We start from the raw sequence: 25655 nt of genomic DNA on the forward strand, positions 1-25655 counted from the left end.
GGGGCCCAGCTAGGCTTCCTGGCTTCTTCTGCCAGCTGGGGTGGTGGTAAGGGGAACAGGAAGGAGGGGAACCGATTCTCACGGATGGACAATGAAAAGAAAGGTGCGGGCAAATGGGTGGGGGTCTGGGTGGAGCGAGGAACTCAAGGTCCAGCTGGAGAAAGAAAGGAAGAAAGAAAATAGAAATCTCTGGGAGCAGAGCAGTCCTGAAGAGCAGGAGACTGCTGGCTACGTGGGGGTAAGGAGGCTTTGGGGGAACCATAACAATTTTTTTCCAACAAAGCCACATTATTTCCTATGGTTTAGGGAGTTAGGCTTTGCATTTTTAAAATCAATACTCTCTAAAGTTCTAAAAAGTAAGGAGAAGGTTATAGTTTTTTGTTTTTACTTTGTTAATTAGCAGCAATGAGCCGGCTCCAATGTGGCCTTCCTGCCATGCAGGTCAGCTCCCAGCTCCCTAACTCCATCCCCGGGCACCGTGGCTAATTCTAAGAGGCCCCGTGGAGAGTCCATGGCGGCTGGTGGTGGGGTTGGCTGAGGGTGACTCGGATCACTTCTGATTCTTGCTGTGATGACAGAGACCTCACAGACCTCGGGCTTCCCACAGTGCTCCATCCTCCGCTGTGCTGTGTGTGTTTGAGGCATCGCTGCATCTCGGCTCTGTGCTCTGCTCCTGGGGCCTGAGGTCGTTTGAGAAGGTCCTTCCAGAACATCGCTGGTCATCTTGACCTCTAGAGAGACAATAGCCAGAAAGCCACATGCAAAGTGACACATGTGACTTCTGCTCACATTTTATGGATCAAAGCATGTCATACGTTGACAGCCGGTACAGAAGGGCACCTCCCTCCTATTCCTCCCTCAGGGTGGGAAGCCCATCACTGGGCCAGTGAGGCACAGAAACCCTGAATACGGCTCCTTCCGCCTAAAATGTAACAGTGGCGTGCTGACAGGAAGTCTGACGAGCCAGGTTGTCAGAAAAGATCTGAAGGAAGCTGCCATGTGTGGAATTGTATTTTTTTCCCCTAAAGATTATTTTATGCTTGTTGGATCCATCATATTCTGAAATCCTTTTGCTGCCCAACAAGCACTGATAAGTGGAAACCCTTCAGTCACACTGCTGTTAGCGACATCGCTCTGCAAGTCCCTGATGTCCACTTGTTGGCTGGTTTCATTTTCTCCTGAGTCTAACCTCCCCTTTCCTCCACGTCCTCACCCACTTTTTACTCCCCACTTCATCTCCCTGGTCTCCAAATCCCAGATGACTGTGACCCCTCTGTGGTCACCTAACATTGTCCTGTCTTTTCCTGAAAAGGCTAATACTTTTCACTTGGGGTTTTTCCCTGCTGTCTTAGGAAGACTTCCTGCGCAAGGCTGAGTTTCCATTCCTAGATAAAAGATCAGCATGTTTTCCTTCCTTCATTATGAGAGAGAATTTTAGTACAATATCTTACTAAAGCATCTGGCCAGGGAAGAAAATGACTACAAACCACAGCTTTACAGGTGTTTTTAACAAAACAACCAGCTGGGACCCATTCAGGACTGTTTTCTTTGCTCCTTCCTATTCAAAGCCTGGCTAAACTTCACCTCTGATGTGTGCCCAGATCTGATCTGGAAGTTTTTGGCGACTCCTGGCAGGGAGGGGGCAATCAGCGCTCTCTGCCTTGGCCCAGGGAGGCCTTGACCCAGCAGGGATCAGAATCCTCTCCTGAAGGGAGCTTTTGTTCCCTGGCAGGAGCATTTCTGGGCTGCAGCCACGGCCGCCTATTCACCGTCCTGGCAGGGAGAGAACAGGGAAGAGCGGCTGACCGCACATTAGAAAAAAAAAAACTTTTTATTTCTTTCTTCGCCTCCTTATCAACTGGGACAGCTTGTTTTTACCTGTGATTCTTAGATTCAGAATCACAAGAGTGGAAACGGTGCCCTGCTGTTTCCTTCAAGTGACAAAAAGACATAATTATTTTTTTCCTATCAAACACTTTTCTAGTTAAGTTTGTTTACCTTATTTTGATTTTGAGGAAGCCCGCTCTCTGCCTTGCTTTGTTTTACTCACAAACAACAACAGCAACAAAAACAACCACCGGAAGGCAGGAACAGGGTCTCTTAGCAACCAGGAACTCTTCCAGCTCCCCGCTAGAATCAGACCTTGGAGCTGCAAAGTTTATAACTGAACCTGCTGAAGGACAGTAGCTCTCCCCGAGCTGATCATTTTAAATCAATGTTTGGACAAGAAAATTAACCAAGCTTTCAGGACAAATGTGTGTATACAGGCGACAGCCACAAAACAGACATCCGGTGCCCTGGGATAATCCCATTCTCCTCTGCTCCCAGACGTGGCTGGCTGAGCTCTGTCTGACTTCCTTCATCCACGTCCCCTGTCCCTTGTCCCCTGTTCTTGCGCTGATGTGAAGTAGACAGAGCCATGTAAGAAACGAACAGTCCCTGCTTGGAGGAGGACTGGGAAGAAGCCAGGGCTGCTTGTTAGCAAGGGGTTGGGCCAGCAGCTGGTCACGTGGGCTTTGCATGTGCTGAGCCTTGGCCCAGGGAGAGAAAGAGAGCATGCTTGTGCCCCTGTAGTGCTCACAGTCCAGTAGAGAAGACAGACAGGGATAAGCCGTTATGGCCCACTTCAGGACATGAGCAAAGAGAATTCCCCTCAGGGTGCAGAAAGCCCATGCTCAGTGCCTGTCCTGGAGGCAGGGTGGGGCCAGGAGGGTGTGAGGAGGCCCGGGTTACCCTTCCACTTGGTGGTGATGTCCAAAGCTACCCCAAAGCTTAGCAGCTTAAAACAGTGACTTAGAGAAAGTGTGTGTGGGGGGCAACTGTTCTCTGCTTCGTGCTGTCTGGGGGTTGAAAGGGGACTGGGAAGGCTGGAGGTGGCTTCAACTGCTGGGGTCACAGTTTTTAGAGCTGAGTTGGGCTGGCAGTGAGGGGGCGGGGCTGAGATGGTTACTGGTAATGTTTCCGAGGGGCCTCAGGATGCTGGGCTTCTTACATGGTGACTCCAGACTCTAAAAGCAAAGGAATGGTCTTTGCGAACCAGGCAGAATCAGCTCAGCCTTCCATGCCCTGGCTGTTAAACAGAATCACTTCCAAATACCACACCAGTGGGAGGGGCCTGGGACCCATCTAGATGTACACGCGAGGACAGAGACCCGTCTCGCTGTGGAAAGAGGGACGGAATGTTTGAAATCATCCTTAAGAACACCACACAAGGGAAGAAGGATAGTTTGGGGCCAGGAACTGTGAATTGCAGTTTGACTGTGCCCCACTCACTGTGTGACCTTGGTTTAGTTGCTTCTCCTCTCTGGGCCCAGCCTCTTCATCTGTAAAACAGGACCCTGGCCAGGTTAATCCAAAGTCCCTTCTAATGAGCGGCAGGTGCTCCTTAATTGCCTGTGGCCTGGGAGTGAGCTGAATTTTAACTATGGGTCTGGATGGGCCGTGGACTCATGTAGACGATGGGGCATCTTGATAACTAGGAGCTGTGGAATTGGGTTTGAAAAGATGAGAGTACAGAGGTCCGGTGAGGTGGGGTACGCACTCACAGTCCAACAGTAAGTTGATAATGGCCACTTGACGAATAGTACCCAAATCCCCAAATAGGACACAGGTCCCCTGTGTCCTTCCCACCCACACAGTACACGTATGCCATCCAGACACCTCCATTCAGGAAGGACATCTGTAAGAAGCTGTCTGGAAATTTCCACTGTGTCCAGCCTGTGAATTGGAATGTGGCCTGGAGAGTTTGGTGATGAGGTCTTCTGCTTGCTGGTGGCTCTTTTGGGTACCCAGCCTAGGACTGAGGCAGAATGACAAATGACCACGGAGCTGCCGGGCGGGTTGACAAGGGGTGAGCTAGCTTCTGGTTTGGGTCCTAATTTGTTCCAGACCAGCCGGATTCAGAGATGGTTCCTGTGCATATATAATATGGTGATTGAGTTAAATAATAGATGACAAGAGAGGCCACGGGAGGTGGGAGCAAAGGCAGAGGAGAAGGAGTCTGATTTCAGCCTAAATTGGGAAGGACATGAGCGGCCGAGACAGGGAGCCAGGAAGGCAGACAGAACGGTGGCAACAGGAGCAGGATGAGTGGCAGGAAGAGCTGTGTGGCTCATGACAGCCCCAGAGAGCCAGTATGAGCTCCGAGTGTCCCCAAAGCACTGACCCCTCCTGATGGATGGGCTTTCAGAGCTTGGTCCCTTACAGACATGGCCTTAAATAGCATCAAATGAACGAGGATGAGCAATGTGGTTTGGACACGACCTGACAGGGTCCACCTGTGCTGGGTCATCCATCACGATGCCAGGGAGGTGAGCGGCGGACACACTGAGAAGCCAGCAGGGCTCTTTGGGGGGAGTCGGACCCCTGACCCATTCCCAGCCCCCAGCCGCCATTCCATTTCCTCTCCCCGTCCGTCCTGCTCTTGCCACTGCTCGGACCAGACCTGCTCTGGTCCCCTGCCTGCGGTGTCCATGCTAACTCAGGCCCAAGCCATCACATGCTTTCGTCATGCCCATTCTCTGCTCAGCTCCTCATGGTTACCCTTCTCCTTTTATTTACAAGCCTCTTTATGTGGGGGCTCGATGAAATGACAACAATGATAAGACTGAACCCTCAAGATGAGGTCTTGGGTTCTAGGACTGTGGCATCCTGCGGTCATTTTATTCTTGTGAAGACACAGAAAGTCACATTTGTGCAGCCCACTGGGGTCAGCCCAACCCAGGCCCACCTTGTGATCCATTCTCAGCACAGTTTGCAAAAATCTATAGGGTTTCACACACTCTGAACATATTTCTCCTATAGACTTGTGTGTTGCTTGTTTGCTCTTCAGCTGATTCAAGAAATGACAGCCGTTCCAGGGACATGAAGACCTGCCTGCTCTTCGGGTGCCTAAGGGAGCGGGAAAATGGGCCAGCGAGAGGCAGCGCGGGTCACAGCAGGGCTGGCTCACATCCAAACATGTTTCGGGGGAGGGGCGGGAGCCACTGCAAAGGAAGACAAAAGGGACTAGCACACTGGCCCTGCTTCTGTGAGCTTTTATTCCAGTGACAGGGATGAGATGAGCCAGGACTGTGACAGAACACCAGAAAGCCAAGAGCCAAAAGGGAAGGTCACAGTGCCTGCGGGTTGAAAGGAGGCAGAGGCTGGTCCAGCTGGGAGCGGACCATGCAGAGCTATCCCCGGGTCATGCCCTTTCAGACAGGCCTGGGAGAGAGGCTTTCCTGGCAAAGAACTGGTGCTGAGCTGTGGAGGTTGGAGACATTCCATGGGCAGGGCAGGCTGCACAGTGAGGGGAGAGATCTCTGCTGGGGGCAGGCCGGGCAGGGGCTTGACTTCAGAGTGCTGGGGTGCATGTGATTGGGGGAACCACTTGTCCCAACTCTCCTTCTGAACTGAGGACAGCCCAGGGACAAACAGACCAGGCGTGGTCTGGAGAATGCAGAGCTCAGGGTGTGTGGAACCAAGAGGACTCGTGATGGGCATCCCACAGCCACATAATGGGAAAGGCAGGTGCCAGGTGGGCAGAGGCTGGAGAGGGACATTCGGACGGCAGTGACGTGAGACTGAAAGAGGATTCTACACGGTGGGAAGAAGCACTTACTGCATCCTGTGGCTTTGGCCATAAGCAGCGACAGCTCAGACATTTCTAGTGTCTTAGGAGAGGATTTAGGAGACTGAGCCATGGACACTGGGGAGCCTGCTGGAAGCCATGTGGAGGTGTCGCAGGCCACTAGGGGCCACCATGGGCTCTCAGCGTTCTGCAGCTTTTTGCTGAGGGTGCTAGATTTCATGGTTCCTTTCCTGAGACCAAGCAGTTGGTCACTGGTCATGCAGGGAACTGGGGTGGGGCAAGCAGTGTGATTACTGACTGTCCCCATTTATCACTGGACAGTGAGGAGGAGAGCTTGTTTCCTGTTTGCTGACCAAATGTGCCCCTAGTCTCATGTCCTTCCACTGATCCAGTTGGGGTGCCTCTCCTGGACCATTTTGTTAGACAGAGCCCTGATCGTTTGACTCTGTTTTCTAACTTTCCTCTACAAGGGCCCTTGTGAGGGTCTCTGCCTGGCTCCTGCTAATCACCCAGGGAGCATGATCTCATGTTGGCTTGGGGGCCCCTGCTGTGCTCTGATCGGCAATTGCTCAAGGCTGGGGATGCACATCAGCTTTGGTAGTGAGCTCTTCTGCTGCTCCTAAAGTGCTCTGCTTGGCAGGGTCAAGTCCAAACCCTGTGCAGGGCACAGGCTTTTCCTGCAAGGTCCCTACCCATCTCATGTCCTCCCTGAGCACCAGCTGTGCCAAACCCAAGTCGTGCTTTATTAGGCACCATGCGGATTCATGCTCCTGTGGCTGTGCCCCAGCAGTTCCCTCTGGATGGCCTCTGGATGGCTTTGTTCTGGGCTCACTCAACTTAACACTGCCTCTATCTGAAGCCCAGCCTTGACCTGCCAGGGTGGGGTTGGCCCCTTTCTCCTGGGTGCCCAACCTGCATTGCACCCGTTTACAGAATCCATGGCTTGGGGCATAGCATGAACTCCTCTCTGAAGGACTTTGGAGCCCTTTCACCACGTGACTCCAGGACAGCTGTGTTAGCTCTGCGCCTCTGCCTTGGCATGCAGCGCGGGTAATGATGCTAACTGCATGAGTTTATCCTAAGGACAAAGTGAAAGAACTACTGTCCCATGTGGAAGAGTATAAAGGGACTGTGGAGCCCAGCCAGGCATCCACGAGCCCTCAATCAACTGTAGTTGTTGGTGACCGTCTGCCTCTAGACCAGGGCTGTCCTGTAGAAGTCTCACGAGTCCACACGTGGGGGCCAAGTGTGAAATCTTAGCTTCTCTAGCAGTTGCATTAATAAAAAGCAGTGAAATTAATTTCAGCAGTTTATGTTATTGAACTCCATCTCTCTCAAATATGACCATTTTAATACTTCCTATAAATATTTTAGTGAGATAGTTTTAATTTATAAAAATTATGTCTTTGAAAACCAGTGCTTTTCTACAGGGGCAGCACAACTCATTTTGGACCAGCCGCATTTCATCTTCCTGGTGGTCAGTTGTCCACCAGGAGCTACGGGGGATGCCTGAGGGCCCGATTTCTGCATGCGGCAATCAACGTGCGGCAGTACATTGTGAGATATTACCGCACCTGCCATTACGTACAGACACCAGTTTCAGTAGCAGAGCAGGGTGCCCAGGCGGTGACTGGTGGGGATGGACAGACAGCCAGGATGGAGGCGGAGCCCTGGGAAGCTCCGCAGCAAATTTTGGGGCAGGGAAGCACTGGACCACAGTGTGGGCTTGGTGCTGTGGGCACCACTGTTTGGTCTCCCTTACGAGGAGTCTCATGCTAAGTGAGAAGGCAGCCTTGCCCACGGACAGGATGGGTAGCTTCCTTTTCCGTCGGGTGTTGGGCATCGCAGGAAAGCTATCTGGCCAGGCTGAAGCCATTGGCTATCAAAATGGTACGTGAGTTCTGGTTCCATCATCAGTGAGCCACATGACCTTGGCCAGTTCCCTCAGCAGTCACATCCACCTCCTCAGGGTGCCCGGGGGCGGGGGGGGGAGACCCTATACAGCGAGCCTATTTTGAGGGATCCTGTGTTTCTGACACAGCGCCCCGGGATTCCTGTCTTTTAGTGTTCATCCCACTGTGTTCCCTCCGAGGACACATTAGACCTACAGACTTAGTACTAAGAAATAGAATGTGGCAAGCGATGCCTTCTGATGCAGTGAGCTGCCACAGTAGGTGACAATCATGTTACGATGACGTGCATATTGAGGAACCAGCGAGGTCTCCAGTCACAAGCTCACAGCTGCTCCCTGAGGAAGTCAAGCCACAGTTCAACAACTCAAGACAAAGTAAAGCCTAATGATCACCGTGTGTGTGTGTGTGTGTGTGTGTGTGTGTGTGTGTGTGAACTTGGAAGCAGGTTCTTCCCAGATAGGCAAGCCAGAGGAGCCAGCTGACCTGTGCCTGGATCCCTCAAGCTATGAGATAATAACTGTAGGGGTAACTTGTTACACAGCAGTGCATAGCTGATACATGCATGTAAGACTCACATATATTAAAAACATAGGGGGTAATCAGTCAGTTTGCATATTTCTCTGAGCAGGGGTAAGAGGTATTCACCAGTCACTTAAGGCAGGGGAATCTTGTCCTCTGTTAGACAAATTCTCTAGCTTACAGAGCCTTCACAGGTAGCCAGAATTGGATCAGATTGACTTAAGTAGCTGCATAATTTTTCATTCTTAACTGCAGCTTGTTCCTTTGCATTCGAGTCAGTCTTTACCTGCTCAGCCCAGTGTCGGTTTCCATCCATCCCATCCCTTCTCACTTCCAACCTTTGCTCTATTGTTCCCACCTTGAGGACCTTGGAGCCATTCCTGGGACAGAGAGCCAGCCTGGGGGTGGAGGACAGTAACAGGCTTGAGAACAAGGTATCAGTGGCCCACAGATCCGAGGAGGGTATTTTTCCCTCTTTTTAGAACACCGTTGCTCTTGGAGAGAAAAACTAGTATGAAGGATTCATGCATAATGGAGCTGAGCATTTGTGATTGTGAAACCTAATCAGTTGTGAAATCTAATCGATTGCAATGTGCTTGCCTGGGAAGCAAATGTATTAGTGGAAGGGGGGTGGTGGTCTGCGCATTGTGGAGAGGAGGCAACCCGAGGGGCAGGGTTCCTCTGTTCTCCCAGCGTGTGCAGAGCTGGGTGCTCCGGAAGGCAGACAGAAACCTCTGCCAGGACACACCTGGCTGTCATAACTCCCGGCCACGAGGCACGGAAGTCCTCTTCTGCTCTCCAGCCTGGAGTCCCTGCTGTCCACGCAGCTTTGCATGAGGACAGTCCTGTTCCATGTCCACTGGCCAGTGCTACACATGGCTGTCTGGCTTATTCATCAGTGACTTGGGGGTTTGTCCAGCAGGATACATCTCTGACTCCAGAGCACAGATCCCTGGTGACCTCCCTTCCTCCCTTCCTCTCTCAATCCTTTTCTCCTATCTCTTTCCTTCTCTTTCTTCTTCTATGCCTGCCACTATCCTCTCTCCCTTCCTCTCCCTCTCTCTGTCTACCTCTCTCTATCTCTGACTGTCTCTGAGTGGAATTACCGGTCTCCCTCTCTGTCTCTCTTAGGAATTATTGAATGGCATTTTAGTTGAAACCAGAGAGTCTGGGGCCCAGAGACCTGTTTGTGTCACTTAGCAGCTATGGGCTCCTGGACAAGTGACTTTCACCTCTCAGTGGCTCTTTTGCAACCTGAGAATCACAGCACGCACCTAGTGAAGCTGACACAGAAGTGAATGACTTGGCAATGTGGGTGGCACGGCGTGGTGCTCACTTGGTGCTAGCTCGACCCTAAGTGCTGGGCATCTGGCCTGGGCTGGGCTGGGGCTGGGACCTGGGAACACAGGGTGCCTGCTGGGAAGAGAGAGGGGCTGTCTCAAACATCAGGTGTCTCAAAGCACACCCTGCGCAGTGCTGACTCACGTGGGAGTTGGCGTCCTGTGGGAACAAGGGTCTCACCGCTTTCTATGTCCTCAGTGCCATGGGCATCACTTCCCAGGGCCACTGGAGTGCAGTGCAAGGGACCAGAGATCTTAAGTATCAGAAGTGGGCACAGAAGAGGCCACAAGGCAAGGAGGGAAGGGCACAGGTATGAGGCTGTCCCTGGGTGGCGGCGGGCGTGCTGCTGGCTGGGTAATCACGGCCAGCATGGGCGTGTCCTCTCTTGGCCACCCTCCCAGTTGGACAGGTGGCATGTTGGAGAGGATGGGAATGCCACATGACACCGACGAATCTGTGCCACCATTGGGACTCACAGCCACCCAATCATCAATGCTGGCAGTGCCCAGAGAGACCCTGATGCCACCACTAAGGCTGGATGTGGAAGAGAGAGTGCCCGGCAGGGTGTGAGGCAGGGGCTGCCTGAAGCTTGATCAAAAAATATGGTGAGCACTTCAACTTTTTTGAAAAAGTCACAGTAAAAGGTACGTTGCCATTAATCCCGCTCAAAATACCCGCCCCCCACTCCCAGCGCTCTGTACCCATCATTTCTGCCGCTTTGTGAAGCAGCTCTGGAAGCCCTCTCTCCTGAGTGTCTGTCGTTAATGCTCTCAGTCTGCCTCGGCGTCCTGAAACGGTTCGAAACGCTTACCTTTCATGGTCCTTTTGACTTAGGGAAGAGCCAGGAGTCACGAGGTGCCAGGTCTGCTGAATCGGGTTGGTGTGGCACACCATCACATTTTTCGAGGGGGGGGGGCAGAAATTGCCGTAAACATTTTGAGTTGGCTCAGGTCATTGAGGTGGCCACGAAAAGAGATGAGAGAGGACTTCAGAGACTGCTTCAGACAGCGGCAAGGATGATGACATAAAGGTGTTCAAAGTGAGGAGGAGTCTTCTGAGGTGGGTTCATGGTAATGGGTCTTTTGCTGTAATGAATTAAGGAATTTATTAACTTACCATGAACAGAAAGTTCCTTTTATTGATGCATTACCTGGTTGGCAGGGTTTTGTTCCAGGAGTCCCATTGGGCTGGGCAGTGAAGGGGGGCTCAGGTGGAGAAGTGGGTGCACAGTGGTACTTTCAGGGTGCTTTTCCAGAAGCTGCACTCTTGCTCCCTTCCTAGGGGAGCTGCTGCTTGGCCGTCGTGCGTGGAGTGAAGTGGGTGTGCTCAAGGACAGGGCCTGGTGAGGTCACCTCCAACCACACCGCAATTCCCAGCATCTGCTTCCTGGCCTTCTCATGGACACTTGCTTTTTCTTTAAAAACTAGGGATTGAACCCAGCACCTTTGCACAAAGCTCCACTTCCAGCCTCTTACTTTGAGACACAGTCTAAGTTGCTCAGTCGTCCTGGCTCAGCTTGAATTTGAAATCCTCCTGCCTCAGCCTCCTACAGTGCTGGGATTACCCCATGCACATTTTGACCTAATCTCCTTTGTAGGGACCTGGTCCTTGTTTCTCACTCTCCTGCCTCTCATCTCAGTTCTCCAGGAGAAGCCCATGAGTGTGATCTGGTTCGGGATGTTGTCCTTTATGTCAAAGGCTGACGATTACCTTCCACCCCAGCCCTGCCCTTTTTTGGGATTATTACCAAGCCTGCCTAAGCTCAGCCAGCTCCTGAGCACTGGTCCACCGAGGCTCCCTGCTTGAGGTCTAATCTCAGCCACCATCTTAGCCAAACTGCTAGCTGAACTTGGTCAAGCCATTGCAGTGTGTCTGACCCTTAGCTAGAGCTTTGAGCACCATCAAAACATCCGTTCTTGATCAAATAGGCACAGGGTCGCCTTGGGAAGCGTTGACTGGGATGGTCCTTTTACAGTGGCATTGGGAAGGAACTGGGGAGAGGCTGGGCAGTGAGAAGCAGACTTGTGGGGGGCTGCTGCTGGAGCCCACACAGACCTGGACTAGGAGGTGGCCAGGCAGAAAGCCTGAGACAGAAGTAGAGAAGCTTGTGTCAACTGAATTTGCAACATGCTCAGTTTAGTTTGGGAAGAGACAAGAAAGCACAAGAAGCTGATGCTTCCCACACAACATTATCAGTAAGAGCAGGTGGAACTTCCTAGGGCTGGTGCCTGCTTCATGATTTGCTTTGAAGAAATGCACTGACTGGGCTCTAGGCTTCCTCGGTGGCTGCAGGGGCTTCTAGCTGGTGAGTCCTGCAGGCAGCTGGGGAGACGGCGCCTAGTGGGGGACAGGTCGTGGTGAAGATGAGGATTTGGCTGTGAGACCTGGGAGCCAAGCAAGGAGGACAGAAAGGGCAGGCGCTGTGGGGAGCCGGAAGCAAAGAAAACCAGAAAAGCAGCAGTGAGCAGGCAAACCAGAAGAGGGAGCTGCGGGGACAGGAGGGCGTGGCCAGCACCGGAAGTCCCGGGCTCCCTCCTCTGCAAGGCGGAGGGCTCTGGTCCCTTTTGCTGGGCCCTTGTCCCTTCCGAGTGTATCTTTTCCACGTCTGGCTTATCCAAAACCAATTTTTGATTGGTATCTTTATTCCATAAACACCCGTCTGCCTCCGGTCTCGGAAAGTGTAGGCACGGTGCGGTTAAAGATTGCTCCCTGCGGGTGGCCCAGCCTCTAGCCCAGCAAGCAGCGCCTATGCGGAGCGCTCTTGCTCTGCCCCAGTTTTCTTCCTTTGGGCACTTATTTTTATTTTTGGAATCAGATCCCTGCAAGCTGCACCTCCAGTACCTCTGACGTGTGTTGTCTCTGATTTTCATCAGCCCCTCACATCGAGCGAACCCCGCCATCCTCCTGACTTGCTATTTCTCAGGTTTTAGGAGGCTTCGCTGTGTCTAAATGCAGGCAGAACACCGAGTGCGGATTGTTAGCGGATTGTTAGCGGGCAGCCGGTTAACACCGGCTCCTCCTACGAGGCTGGAGCATCCCCTCAGGATTCCCCCGGACTCTTTACATCTTTCTGTTCTTAGCTCATTCTTGTATTTTCCTGGTTCCCGTGTCAAAACCCGAGTTAGCTTATCACGGATTTCTTCTCTCAGATCGTTGGAGTTAATTTCGTGTTGTAACTCGAACAGCTAACATTTGAACAGCGCCTCACAAAATTTGCAAAACACGTTCCTTAACATTTTCTTATTTTATCTTCGCAGCAATTCTGGAAAGCAGTTGAGGTACAATTGTCCTTATTTTACCGAGGAAGCCCCTGAAGACTCAGCCGGTAGTAACAGAAGGAGGTGGGGTGACTTAAATCTTTCAATTGCTTTTTTTTTTAAATAATGAAACTCCCCCCACCACCACGAAAAAGAAAAAAAATACACGATCATTTAAGGAAATTTGAAAAATATAGTAAACCATAAAAAAAGGAAAGATGTGGATAATGTCTCCTTACACTCTCTAAGCTGTCGGTAATATGTCTTTGGAGTCACATTCGATCAACGGTAGAGAATTCATCCGAATAGAAACCGAGGACCTTTTGATATTGGACCTTGGTTTTCAAATGCAACATTATCCTGTGAGCACTTCCCCAAGCCACTGACCTATATCTACCTACGTGTCACCTGTGGCTGGGGACATGTTCTGAGAAGTGTGTTACAGGGTGATTTTGCCATTATATGAACACTGTGGGGTCCTTACATGGACCAACATGACTGTGATGTCCCTGGACCGTTTAATCTCATGGGACCATGCCATACATGCTTCCTGCCATCGACCAAAACTTCAGTGTGGAGTGCGTGAGCCCACACCGGTGTATAATAATTTATGTCACCATTCCCCTCCTGCTGGTCCCACTTCTGGCATACATAAGCACTTTCCATCCATATCCTTATGCTCTGTGTTCTGGGATGTTCAGGCTTCCTGTGAGTTCAATACTCCTGATGCTTCCTGTGCATTCTTCCTGTCTATGCCTGTGATGTAAACCACTCCAGAGGGGGATTTCTGTCCATGACAGCAGGAAAAACAACTAATTGAATCAGTTCATGCTGCAGGAAAAGTGACTTAATCTTGTCTCTCTCCCCGTTACCCCATCTAGGACACCTGGCACGTGGTAAGTAGAGATGCCCACGGGTGCAGAGGGTGTAGTTGCTTGTTGGATGGACAAATCCCCGCGGTTCCAAGGGATTACACAGGATTAGATGAGGGCGGAGGAGAGCTCTGGTGAGGCAGATTTCACATCAATATAATCTTTCCAATAGACTTAGTTACTCAAAGGTAGATTGAGCTGCAGCCAGCAGTTGTGAGCTGAACCCAAGACATGGCCATTACAGTTTTAGTGGAACGTTAGCATCGTTTCAGGGATAGGAAGAGATATTTCCAGGGTTCTGATGGTTTCCTCTCTGCCCCAGGACTTGATTTCAGTTATTTTGCGCAATGCCCTTTGGGGATCATTGTCGTAGATCAGGCATGACCTGCACGCTTCATCCGAGCTGCCACCTCCCAGGGCTGACTGTGGCTGCTTTGTGAATGTCTTCACGAGGTGCGTGCTGCTACAGAGTGTCACCCAACAGAAAGGCAGGGCCATAAAAACATGGCGCAGTGTCCTCACCCACCTTCTTCCCTGGATCTGGCACTGGGTAACTTCTGGTTCTTCCCCAGAGACAAGATGATCGTGAAAGGTCAACATTTTGAATGCGTTCAAGATATCGAAGCCGCCATGACAGTGTAGTTAAAGACATTCATGGAAGAGGACCTCCAGAACCGCTTCCAAAAGTGGCGAAAATGATGAAATAAGTACGTTCCAAGCCAGCAGAAAGGATTTGGAGAAGGATTAATAGCAATGTGTCTTTTACTGCAATACATTTTTTTAAAAAAGTTAAATACTTAGCGTATGTGTCAATCACACCTTATCCTGGCACTTACAGCATGCTGGGTACAGTTGTGCTAGGGATAATTTCCCGTATCATTGAGGTTTCTGATGACTCTGTGGACCGGATGCTTTTACTGTCATCCTCAGTTCACATGGGAGAAAAGGGAGAGGTCAGGCAACTTGCTCAAGGCCTCAGGCCGACAGCACCCAGGCTCAGGGATCCAAACTCGGGGCCGCCAGCACCCCGTTAGTGCTTCCTGCAGCAAACACTCATTTATCAGTGTGAGAAGGCAGGAGCCACTGGTGGTGGATGGGTGTGCTGGCCCTGCCCTCCCTGTGCCTCAGTTTCCACCGCTCTGAGCTGAGATGGTCTCCTGGGGCCTCTAGGTCCCTCTGAACGGGGATGCTCGGACAGTACTCAGCAGCCTGGTTTTTCAATGTTGGCTTCACGGAAGCCTCCCCGGACAGTGACAGAGAGCATCGTGTAAAAGCTTGGACACATGTCACATCCTGACGCTGTTAACAGGAACCGGGAGGAGTTCCTGTGGGACGACCAGGGAAGGAACCAGGGCGTTTTCCCATCCCTCTTCCTCCGAGAGGCAGGGGCATGAGTGGGCCGCTTCATTTTAGCTGCGTTAGCTGCGTTGACTTCCACTAGACTGCAGTGAGTGACTGGCTTTGGCTCTGAATTTCGGCATGGAGGAGGAGGAGAGCCGAGGGTTAGGGGCTGGGGCGTCTGGGCCATATGGTCTTGGCCTTGGTAATCGTCACAGTGATTGATGATCTTGGCTTTCCAATCTGCAGTCACAAAAGCCACCTCTGAGGAAAATGTGCTGTGAATCAGGCCGCTGGCAGTCCCACTGACCTCAACAAGCCACTCAGCTTCTGCAGCCTCAGTTTGTCATCTGCGAAATGGGAACAGTGTCAATGCTGACCTTGCAGAATGGCTGTGAAGAGCGAATGAGCTGCTCTGGGTAAAGTGTGAGCTCAAGGTCGATGCCAGGGACCCGTTATCGTTCTGATGTTTCCTTGCCAGACTGGAAGTTTCCTTGGGCAATGATCTTTCCTGCCTGGTGTAGCGCTATGTCCCCAGGGCACAGCATTTACTCAAAGCTGAACACGTCCTTATCAAATCCACATTGCAGACTGCCAGTCAATGCTGCGAGAAACTGACTGTGCAGGTGCTCTGGTCTGTGGAGGGGAGGTGAAAACCTGGGCTCTCCGAGGAAGCCTCTAGAGTCACCCAACAAACGCAAATGATAGTTTCAAACCTTCTGCAAGTCAGACAAAATCCCTTTGTGGCCTCACTTATCCCACAGCTCTGGCTTTTGCTTCTGCCAGAAGGCAGGGAGAACAGTTTCAGTTCAGAGGACCCTGAGAGCAGCTGCTCCAGGACGAGCAGCCCTGAGTCCCCAATGCTGAGCCATTCTCCTGGCAGCTGCCCAAGGGGCTTCCTGTGACATCCCATCCTGTCTATGATGGAAGCTGAGGGAGAGAGGAGGGAGCTGACAGTCGGGGAAACTGAGGCAATTTAGGGCACCATGTTACTTAGAGAGGGTGATGCTGGGATATAAACCCAGGCTCCTGATGCCAAGTATGGGAACACTTATGCCGAGTCCCCTGTGTCACCAAACTTATGAGACCCCATCTTGAGATAAAAAAGAGTAGGGTTATAGCTCTGTGTGAAGGCCCTGGAGTCGATCTCTAGTCCCTCCTGACCCCCCCCCCCCACACACACACAAAGTGTGAGATCTGGTCCCTGTCATGTGGCAGCCGGAAGTGCCTGCCCTTGGGAAGTGGTGGGGTCAGGGAAGTAACAGCAGCAGGAAAGTGGGGATCTGAGTGAGGGCCGACAGGACCTGCTTTGCCAGGAGGGCTGAGCCGGGAGGGGCAGGCTGGGGGTGCTCCACCGAGGATGCACCCTAGACTCCCCCATTGCCCCAGCAACAACATCTGCAGGCCTCTCGTCCCTAAAAAGACTCAGGGTGGCCAACACTTCCCCATCATGGGGCAGATCACTGCGCGGAAGCCGAGGGCCTGTGTGTGTTTGTGCGTGTTTCTCACTGCCTTAAACACAGCTTCTGCAGAGCACACTTCACGCCCTCTGAGGTCTTCAAGGCTGTGCTGAATGTTAATGCAGGGAGCGCTCACAGTGCCCTTAATTTAGGAATGTTAATATCTCCTGCAGGTGCTTTTTGGTTAAACACAGTTTTTCCCCCTTGGTGCAAAGCGTTTTAATTTTTTAAAGTCTCCCATGCCTGACTCAAATGTTTGTTTTTAGGTCACTGCGAGTGTGATTGTGGCTTAATGAGGAAAAAAAAATCATTTGCAAAGCAACCTCTTAGGTTCGGAGGGTTTCCTGGCCTTAGGGCGCTGTTTCTGGGCGCCCTTTGTTTGTTCCCTTTTCATCTAAGCATATGGTGTGTAGAGGGGATGCTCTGGAGGACTGGAAGGAGAAGGCCCCGGGGCGACCCTGAGGTGAAGAAGCTGCAGCCTGGGAGGAGGCCAGAGCAGGTGCAGATGGGCCACGCAGGCCGGGGCAAGCGCCGAGCTCGGTGTACAGCTCCGAGGCTTTGAGCTGCAGGGAACAGAAACCTGACTACGAGAGGGGTAGACCAGAAGGAGGAACAGGGGTAGACCAGAAGGAGGAACGGAATAGAGGAGGAAGGCCCTCAGGGGCCTGGTCCATGCTCCTCTGCGTGTGGCTGCAGTGTCGCACGGGGATCAGCGCAGCTGCTGCATCACAGTATTGCAAGACAGCAGCCTGAGGATGAAAGAAAGACCTGGTGAAGGGCTCTGAGCCTCCCTTTCTGTGTTCTCCAATGGTCGCTCAGTGTCTGGGGCCAGTTCCACCCAATCGCCGACCAATACTGCACTGCCTCCCCCAGCCTTTCTCTGAATTCTGCTAGTGCTTTGGTTGGTTCCTCTTCAGCCCAGAGCACACACACCACCTTGGGCGACGACTCTTGGTCCCTCTGAGCAGTTTATGTTGGTCCCCTCTGTCAACTCAGATAATAAAAATGTGATGAACATCACAGAAACTTTCTCTGGGGAAAGAAACTCAGTGTGACTTCAGGCTTCCCATCGTTTTGCAAACCATCTTCCTGGAAACCCTTCCTCTGGGCCCACACCTTGGAGATCAGTATGACCAGGGTCACAGCTGGAACACTCTTGGATAAGAAAAGCCTCTTCTACCCCTGGGCAGTGGACCAAGTCCAGATGGCTCAGCAGCCTTGATAACATATCCGGATGTGGAAGGGCTGCAGCAGAGCCTGTAAATTTGATTTTAAAAAATCCTGGAAATTTCCTTAAGCTCGGCTCTGTTCTCTGGGTAAAACCAGTAAATGTTGCTGATGAAGTGCCTCAGTGACCGTGGCGACCCTTAAGACGCGGTGGTCTCTCAGGTGTGAACTGGGTGTGTTTGATCACATAAATCCTTGAACCTGCTTTTCCAGTAGCCCCTGACTTGCCTGGCACACAGTAGGTGCTCAGGAAAGAGGTGCAGGGTTGAATTCTGCTCCCCCTCTCACGCATCTCTGTTCCTCCACAGGCTTCGCTAATGGGCTGCGGTGACATGCCTTAATGAAAGGGCTGGCATTAAAAATGGAGTCCAGCCGTGGTCATGTATAATGGGGTGGGAGGGGGGATAGCTTCCAGCTTTCCAAGTTTAATTAATGTCCCTGTAAGACCATTAAGTGTTTTTAGATTTAATGGTTTAAATGCTGTTGGATACTCACCATGCGGGGGAGGCTAGGTCTTTGGAGGTGGTCTAAAGAAAGGAAGGTAAGGATATTGGTTCCTCTAGGATTCTCCCTGGCTGAGGTCAGAGGAGGACCAGCCTTGCCCCAGCTTTTCCTTAGTCAAATAACTACTCGTTGTGTAGTTTGGGTTCAGTATTTGATGTTTCTGTGAAGTTGGCTTTGAATGTAAGTTGGCACTACATTCTGTCCTTCCCCCACACACCCAGTCTACACCCACCCACCCACTCTTAAATGAGTCCACTCACCCACCCCTCCATCTATCCATCCATCCACCCATCCACTCACCCACTCATTCGACCATGTACCGATCCATCAACCCATTCAGTCTTCTGAACGCATCTTTCTGTGTCAGTCTCTATTAGAGATAAATTGCTAATGCAATCTGGCCTCTCTTTCCCTCATCTCCCCCTTTTATTCTTCTGAGTGCCACCTCGTCATTCCCCAGGGCCTTTGCATTGCTGTTCGATCTGACTGCATGACCTATCAGATCCTTGCCATGACTCACTGCGTTATTCTATCCAGGCCTTTCTCAGGGGACCTCAAAACCACTCCACTTCCAGTATATGATCCCTCTTACTCTATTTTGCTTATCTTTGAATCCTGAAGCACTGCTAGAAATTATAGTGTTTGTTTACTTGCTTGCCATCTATGTCCACCCATTAACTGCAAGAATTTTCTCTGTCTCTGGAGTCCTGTTCCTTGTGCTCTAAAAAGGATCCAGCACACCACAGGTGTTCAGTAAACATTTGTTGAATGACCAAGTGATAGTAGTTTATGTGTCCCTGAACCACTTAAAGTACATTTGGAAGGACAGAAATGATGTTGAAGAAGATAAATAAAATGAGGTGACCCACAGGAAAGCCAGATAAATGGTTTCCGGCCATCAGAGGCAAAAGGATCGTGTTCACTGGGAGGGGAGGCACGAGCCCAGGGTGGCTCTCGGTCACCTGCACCTGCCTTAGACAATGTCTGGTCTCTTTGACGTATCTACCCAAACGCTCGGCTTTCTGGGTCTCTGTTTTCCTGTTCTGTAGGAGCCTGCTCTGGCTGGGGGAGGTGACAAGAGAGTTCCCTGGGAAGCCGGTGAATGCCAGCTCCCTGTTCAGCACTGGGACAGCTCTAAGGGAGCCCAGGACAGAGCCTCAGTGAATGCAACCTGGATGACGACTTTGTTCCTTCACTGTCCCCTTCTCCACCTCACCTGGGGTCGCCTTTCATGTAACCCTTCGAGCATTCCCAGGCAGGGAGGGGATGCAGGAGACAGAGACCCAGAGATGACCCTGAGGTGCCCCTTCAGCAGTCTGTGAGAACCCCCGCCAGGAATCATGCCTTTGTCACCTGCTCAGCTGAGAAGGGGCTTTCAGTCTCCGGTGGAGGAGGAGGAACAGGAGTAGGGAAAGGCCAGGGGCGGGAGTCAGGAGCGCTGGACCCTTCCTGTTCTGCCTCTAATGTGCTGGGTCGCTGCCCACTCCAGGCCTTTGTCTTGCCACTGGCCCAGCTCCCTGCTGCTCCGGGGCCCCTAACAAGCTCCTGGGGTACAGCTTTGCTGGATTTCTTTCCCTGTGCTGCAACTGTCTGCATTTGCCTCTCAGTCTCTGCAAATTCCACAATGAGTCCAGTTTTGGGGGCGCTGGATGGTAAAGCACCCGGGTTTTGCTTCTCCTGGGAGGGAAGGCAAGGTTTAATTCCTGCAGCCTTCTTTGGGACACGGAGAGAGCTGCTTTCTCTATGCCTGAGGTGTCATTATTGTTAATAATGATGACATCAATCTGCCTCATCAGGACCCGTGAGCGCTTAACGAAGAAAAATGCTTTTGTCACTGTTGGTAAACACGAAGCGCGCTCTCCCAGTCGGTGACGCCCAGACTCCGCTCCCTTCCCCGACTCCCGCAGGCTCCTGTGTGATCCTGCCCTTCTTCAGCGACAGTGTTTATTTTTTATTGATGTTTCGGCACTTTGACAAATACATCTTTCCATGAAGAGAAACATAATTAACTCAAGTCATTTATATTAATCACGGGGAGGGGGATCATGCAAAACAGGGGTGATTTTGTTCAGAACAAGGCATGTTATCTAATGAATATAGATGATGTTGATTTATGTGTTTATCCAAAAAGCATCAGGGAGGGGAACAGGAACCAACATCAAAGCCCACCCTGGTCCTCCAAAGAAGACTTTAAAAAATCCCTTTCAGTCTATTTAATGACATTTTCTGGTTTGCAGGCTCCCTGCCTACTGACTGGACAATAAAATGGGTTTCCAAATGGTTGCAGACGTTTGATAGTGGGAGAGATTCTTTTCCGGTGTGTGTCCCCTCCATAAGAGCCCAGAGAAACAGGAATTTCTGATTCCTGCAAATACTGGGTTGCTATGGTCTACACTGCTGGGCCAGGGTGGATTGTTCTTCCTGGGAGGATTTTGAAGTGGGTCATGGCTGGCTGTGCTCACAGGGACCAAGACCTAGAAATTCAGATTCCCCAGCTATGTCAACCAAGGGCACTGGATCCGATGTGTGGCAGGTTGGAATGGCCCATTCCCCATTTTTGTGTCCTGCCATCCCCTGCCTCGCAGGATTGACGGAGGGGCAGAGCTTCAGGAGGGGGAAGAGGAATGTGGGTGAATGACAGAGAGAAGGCGGCACCTAGAGTGTCACTAAGCATAGAGTGATCAAGCCGGAAGCCAACGCACCTTCATCTTCCTGATGTGGGAACCGACAACCAGAGACTCTCCATGATGGCGTGTTGGTGCCCCCTCTGGTCAGGTACCGTCTCGGTGGGTCAGGTGTTTTGATCCTTGCAAGGGCTGCTCTCCTATCCTATGGTACAGAGGAGGAAACTAAGCCTTTAAAAGGAAGCTGCTTCTGCAGGCGACTGGCTGGAACACGCCACACTCTGCTCCTTCCAGAACAGAGGGAGAGGAGCGGGCACCTGTGTGTGACACATGCCCGGGGGATTTCATGCAAGACTTTGGAAGCTCTTCCAGAGTTCTGTGCTGTCTCTTTTCTGTTGATTTTATGTGCCCCATTCCCTTTGCTGCCAGTAGACATAAAGATGCCACAAATACCCAGAGGACTGTGAGCTGGCCTTCGGGACTGGGGGGGGGGGTGGTGGATTCACGCTCTGTGAGATGGTGGCGCAGGAACATCCAGGATGGAACCGCGAGGCTGCAAGTGGCAAATGTGCGAGCACAGGGCAGCCGGGCCGGGGGTTCATGGAGAACAGGCTGTGGCCACCCTGGAGCTGCCCAGGCCCTGCAGTTCTGCAAGGGCAGCTGCTGCCCACTTGCCTTCAGAGAAACAGATTCTGCGGAGGAAGTTGGGGGGAGTGAGCCTGGCCTGAACCCCAGTCCTTTGCTGCTGCTTCTCTTTCCTGCCCTGGTCACATCGCCTTTCTATCCCAGGCCCTTCCAGATAACAGTTCAGTTGAGTAGCAGATGCTGAACCAGACTGTCTGGATTCAAACCCTGCCTCGGCTTCTAGTACCTTCTAGAAGGTACTAGAACTGCCTCAGTTTCCTGACCTTCATCAAGGGATGCTCAGGATGCGGGGGTCACAGTGAGCTACATGTGTAGGGCACGAGTGCGGCAGATGTGACGGTCGTTATAATTAGCATCACTGGAAGCAACCAAATCCCATAGCTCCCGCCTCCTCACTGGGGACCACTCACCAGGCTAAGCGGGTCCCGGATGTGGCGGTGAGGGGGCCGGCGTGAGCAGGCTGAGCGTGGGCACCGAGCTCCTCACCCGCCCGCTGACCGTCTGCAATTTGTCTCCTGCCTGGTCTGCCGCTCCCTGTGCAGGCTGGCTTAGCGAGTGCCAGCGTTCCATCCATCCTCCGCTGCCTGGACAGTGGTGCCGGGGAGCACATCTGTCACTGTCTATACAGCACGGATGACTGGCATGTCATCTTTGACAAATGTCTGCACCGGAGAGCGCCACGCGACTGTGGGTACTTATAGATGCTGGAAACTCACAAACACAGCCAAGCTGCTCCACACACCAACGAACACAAATGAGGACCAGGGTTCCTGGGGACCGGGAAGGGGAAGGGCAGAGAGTGGAATCTCTGTGCAAACTGTTTCCTGTCCCAGTCCTGCCCTGTCCTCAGTGGTATTGCAGGAATCCATCAAAATTGTCACTGAAATCTTACCAGGCACCTGGCTCAGACTGGGTGTCTACAGATGCTGGCTCCCCAAATTCCCATAACAACCCCACTTTATGGACAGATAAACTGAGCCCACTGTCTTGGTTACTTTTCCTTTTCTCTTGTTGCTGGGTCAAAATACCTGACACCTAAAATGAAGGAAGGAAAGGTTTATTTATCTTACAGTTTTTGGAGGTTTCAGTCCACTATTGATGACCTGGTTCTCAAGGCAGGGTGGCTTGGCACTGGGGCAACACTTCAAGGAGCAGTCAGGGCAAAAGGGGAAAAGAAAAGCCTCTTCTCCTCCCTTGTATTGCAAGCAGCAACCCCCTCCCTTCATCTGGGTTGTGGCACTCACAAAATCTCTGTGCCCTCCTCTTGCCCAGGATGAGGATATTTATAAATTAACAACCTTGGCTCCCTGCTGAATCTTGAGTTATATCCCTGGCCCAGCCTACTTCTGTTTTAACCCTGGCTGGATCACTCACCGGTTGTGTGACCCTGGGCAAATGATTCATAATCCTATGCCTCCATTTTCCTATCTGTAGAATGGGAAGAATGGTACTGCGTATCCCAAAAGGTTGTAATGTGGGTTAGGTGATGAGTTCCATAAAGAGTTTAAAAGCATTGCCTCTGTCTGAGTGCTGGGTAAATATCCCCTGTTCTCCCATGCCAGGGAACATCATCGGCAATACCCAAGAGTCTGATGCCTATTTAAATGGTGGACTGGAGCCAGTCTTAGTGGTGCATGCCTGTTATCCCAACCCTCTGAGAGGCTGAGGCAGGAAGATTGCCAGTTAATCCCAGGGGAGGCAGCTTAGTAAAACACAGCCTCAAAATAAAACTTACAAAAGGATCAGTGCAAAGGTGGTAGGTTCAATCCACAGTACTAGAAACAACAGTAACAACAACAAAATGGAAGGCAGGCTGGGGAGGTCCCTGGCTCGGCTCTCTCTGTTCCAGCTTTGTCCTGCCTCCTGTCCTCTTCACTCCCTGTCAATCCTCAGTAGGGGAGGGACCGCTTCCCCACGCTCCCAGCACTCAGTGACAGTCCTAGCTGATGACTGCTACTGCCCAAAGTCGCACAGCTCTGGGTAGCAGATTCCCTGCTTTTGTCTCCCTGGTCACTGCCCTTCTCCAGGCCAGCTATAGCTTGGTAAAATGAAGGTGTCTTCCCATAGGTGAGAGTGACCAGAGGCTGGCAGGCACAGGTGTGAAGGACAGACTCTGAGGCCACATGCAAGCCTTGGTGAGCTCCGTCCACCTGGGCACCTGAGTCCAGCCCATCCTCAGCCAGGCGTCTCCCTCCTCTGCCTTCCTGACCCCTGCTTGGCCAGCCAGTGCAGGTGACCACTTGCAGATAAAGCAGGGCATAGACATGTTGCGTCTCTAAGCAAACTGCCCTGGGTACTTGGCTTCTCTAGGCACTGGTACCTACGGTTGCACTTTAAGGGAAAACAAAACAAAACCCAGACAAAGAACTACAGTCCAGATGTCTGGCTGGATGACTAGTGGGGCCCTAGCGGTTCCCGCTGAACATAAACAATTTCACACAGCATTGGCATTAGACAAGTCCTCCCCGTGACTGTAACGGAACAAGAGAAACACAGGATATTATGAAACCACACAAATGAAAGAACATCCTTTTCTCCCAGCTAATTTGCCTCTTAGATAAAAATGATTAAGATGTTCACCCAGCAGATATCTCTGAAACTCAACAACATCCGATTCTAAAACAACCCTCGTTTCCCCACCACTCCCCCAAACGCCTCAGCATGAGTGCAGGCCCAGTGACAGACACAGCTGAGCTCCTCACTGATCTGCTGCATGGCCCCCTGGGCTACCCGCTGCCCCTGCAGCAGCGAGCCACTGATGGGGAGGTGTTTCCAGGGGTCTTTGGGACAGCGTATTTATTGGGATTGAAGCCTTGATGAGAGAGGTGGAGGAGAAGAGTTAAATGGTGAGGCGATTGGGTGGAGAACATAAAAGGCCCATCTCTACGAGCCTCCAGACAGATATTTTAATGTATTAAGTAGCTCTGATGAGGTGGATCCGGCCATGAGCAGTATTTCACTTCATCCCCTTAATAACCTTGGTGGAGCATTAACATTTTCCTTTCATAGACAAAAACTCTGAGCAAATTGCCTGCAGTTCTCTAGCTAGTTAGCAGTACATCCAGGAGCCAGGAGGGGCTTTCTGATGCTACCATGCTCAGGTATGATGCCATAATAGAAAATTAACCTTTAGTCTGTGGAGCACCAAGACCCCATGCTCCATCTGGTTCTCACTGTCAACACCACTGATGACCTTAACAGAGGGACTTCTTCTAAAATATGCTGTGGCCATGGTCTCGGTCAGTGAAGGGGTTTTTGGCAGCTCAGTGTCTTAGTCACTTTCCTGGGTGCTGAGACACAACACCTGATACCCACAACTTAAAGGAGGACAGGTTTACGTTGGCTCATGGGTTCAGCCCGTGGTCAGCCGGCTCTAGAGCAGAAGCAGCGCGGTGGAAGGAGCTTGCAGAGGAAAGCCGCTCACGCCATGGGGGCCAGGAGGCAGCAGAAGGGAAGGGTCAGGACTCCGGTGACCCACCTCCACCCGGATCCAGGAGGAAGTCTGTTGTATCATCCTTGTATGCTTCCAAGAGTGCTGTCTCTGAGGGTTTGAGAGTTTTGGGGGGGGACATTCCAGACCTAAACCATAACAGTCTGGGTGTTACACTAGAACACAGTGAGCACAGTCAGGCGGCCATGATTTGCTGCCACCAACTCCCATCTTCGCCTCCAGCACCCAGTGCACCCTCTTAACCCATCATTTCTATGGTGATATTATTGAGCAGGGGTCCCCCGATTCATGCAGAGGTGTCCACCACAGAGCAGTGTGCCCTGCTTGTCTGCATGAAGCTCCTCTCCCAGCTCCAGAGAGGGCCCATTCCCATGAAGGTCACCCGGCTTGTGCTAGATTTTCTTTTAGCTAGAGAACTGTCACTTGGAGGGAACCGACATGCAAGGGTATTAGAAGCTGAAAGGAAGGTTCATCGTTGGAGCCAGCTTCTCTTGTCTATGAAAACCGCCAGGTCGGACTCTTGCGTTCAGACCAAGAAGCCAGCCATTGCTGGAAAAAGTGGTGATGTCCCTACAGTTCTGTCTGCCGATTCTTCACATACTATTTCACCGGTCTGTGCCCTTGAAGAATTGGAATCACCATTGAAGAATTGGAATCAATGAGTCGCCAAGCCCTTTGGGCATCTTGAAACACTGTGGTGCCAGCTGCATGGCCCACACTGTGGGAGCTGACACCACAGCTGTCAGGGTGGCCCTGGGGGTCAGCCCAGCCCAGCCCAGGGCTGATCATCCTCAGGTGGAAAGTGTGCAGGCTGTGAGGCACAGGTGGGGACCACCTGCCCAACTTGATGGGTTCATGTGGTGCCGCCAGGGATGCCCAGACAGCACACTGTCACCTCTGTGTTGTGCCTCTTATCCTACACATGTCCGCTG

The 25655-nt window shown here is 51.7% G+C and overlaps 1 long non-coding RNA gene across 1 annotated transcript; it reads left to right on the forward strand.

Moving 5' to 3' along the window:
* Positions 1-64: 64 nt before the first annotated feature.
* Positions 65-17298, forward strand: LOC134473691 (uncharacterized). Its single transcript, XR_010044080.1, has 2 exons — positions 65-9950; positions 12603-17298. It is a non-coding gene; the product is annotated as an uncharacterized LOC134473691 (long non-coding RNA).
* Positions 17299-25655: the final 8357 nt, after the last annotated feature.

The sequence above is a fragment of the Cavia porcellus genome, unplaced genomic scaffold, assembly GCF_034190915.1.
Source record: "Cavia porcellus strain 051 isolate PalLab524CR breed Dunkin Hartley unplaced genomic scaffold, mCavPor4.1 scaffold_28, whole genome shotgun sequence".
NCBI lineage: Eukaryota > Metazoa > Chordata > Mammalia > Rodentia > Caviidae > Cavia > Cavia porcellus.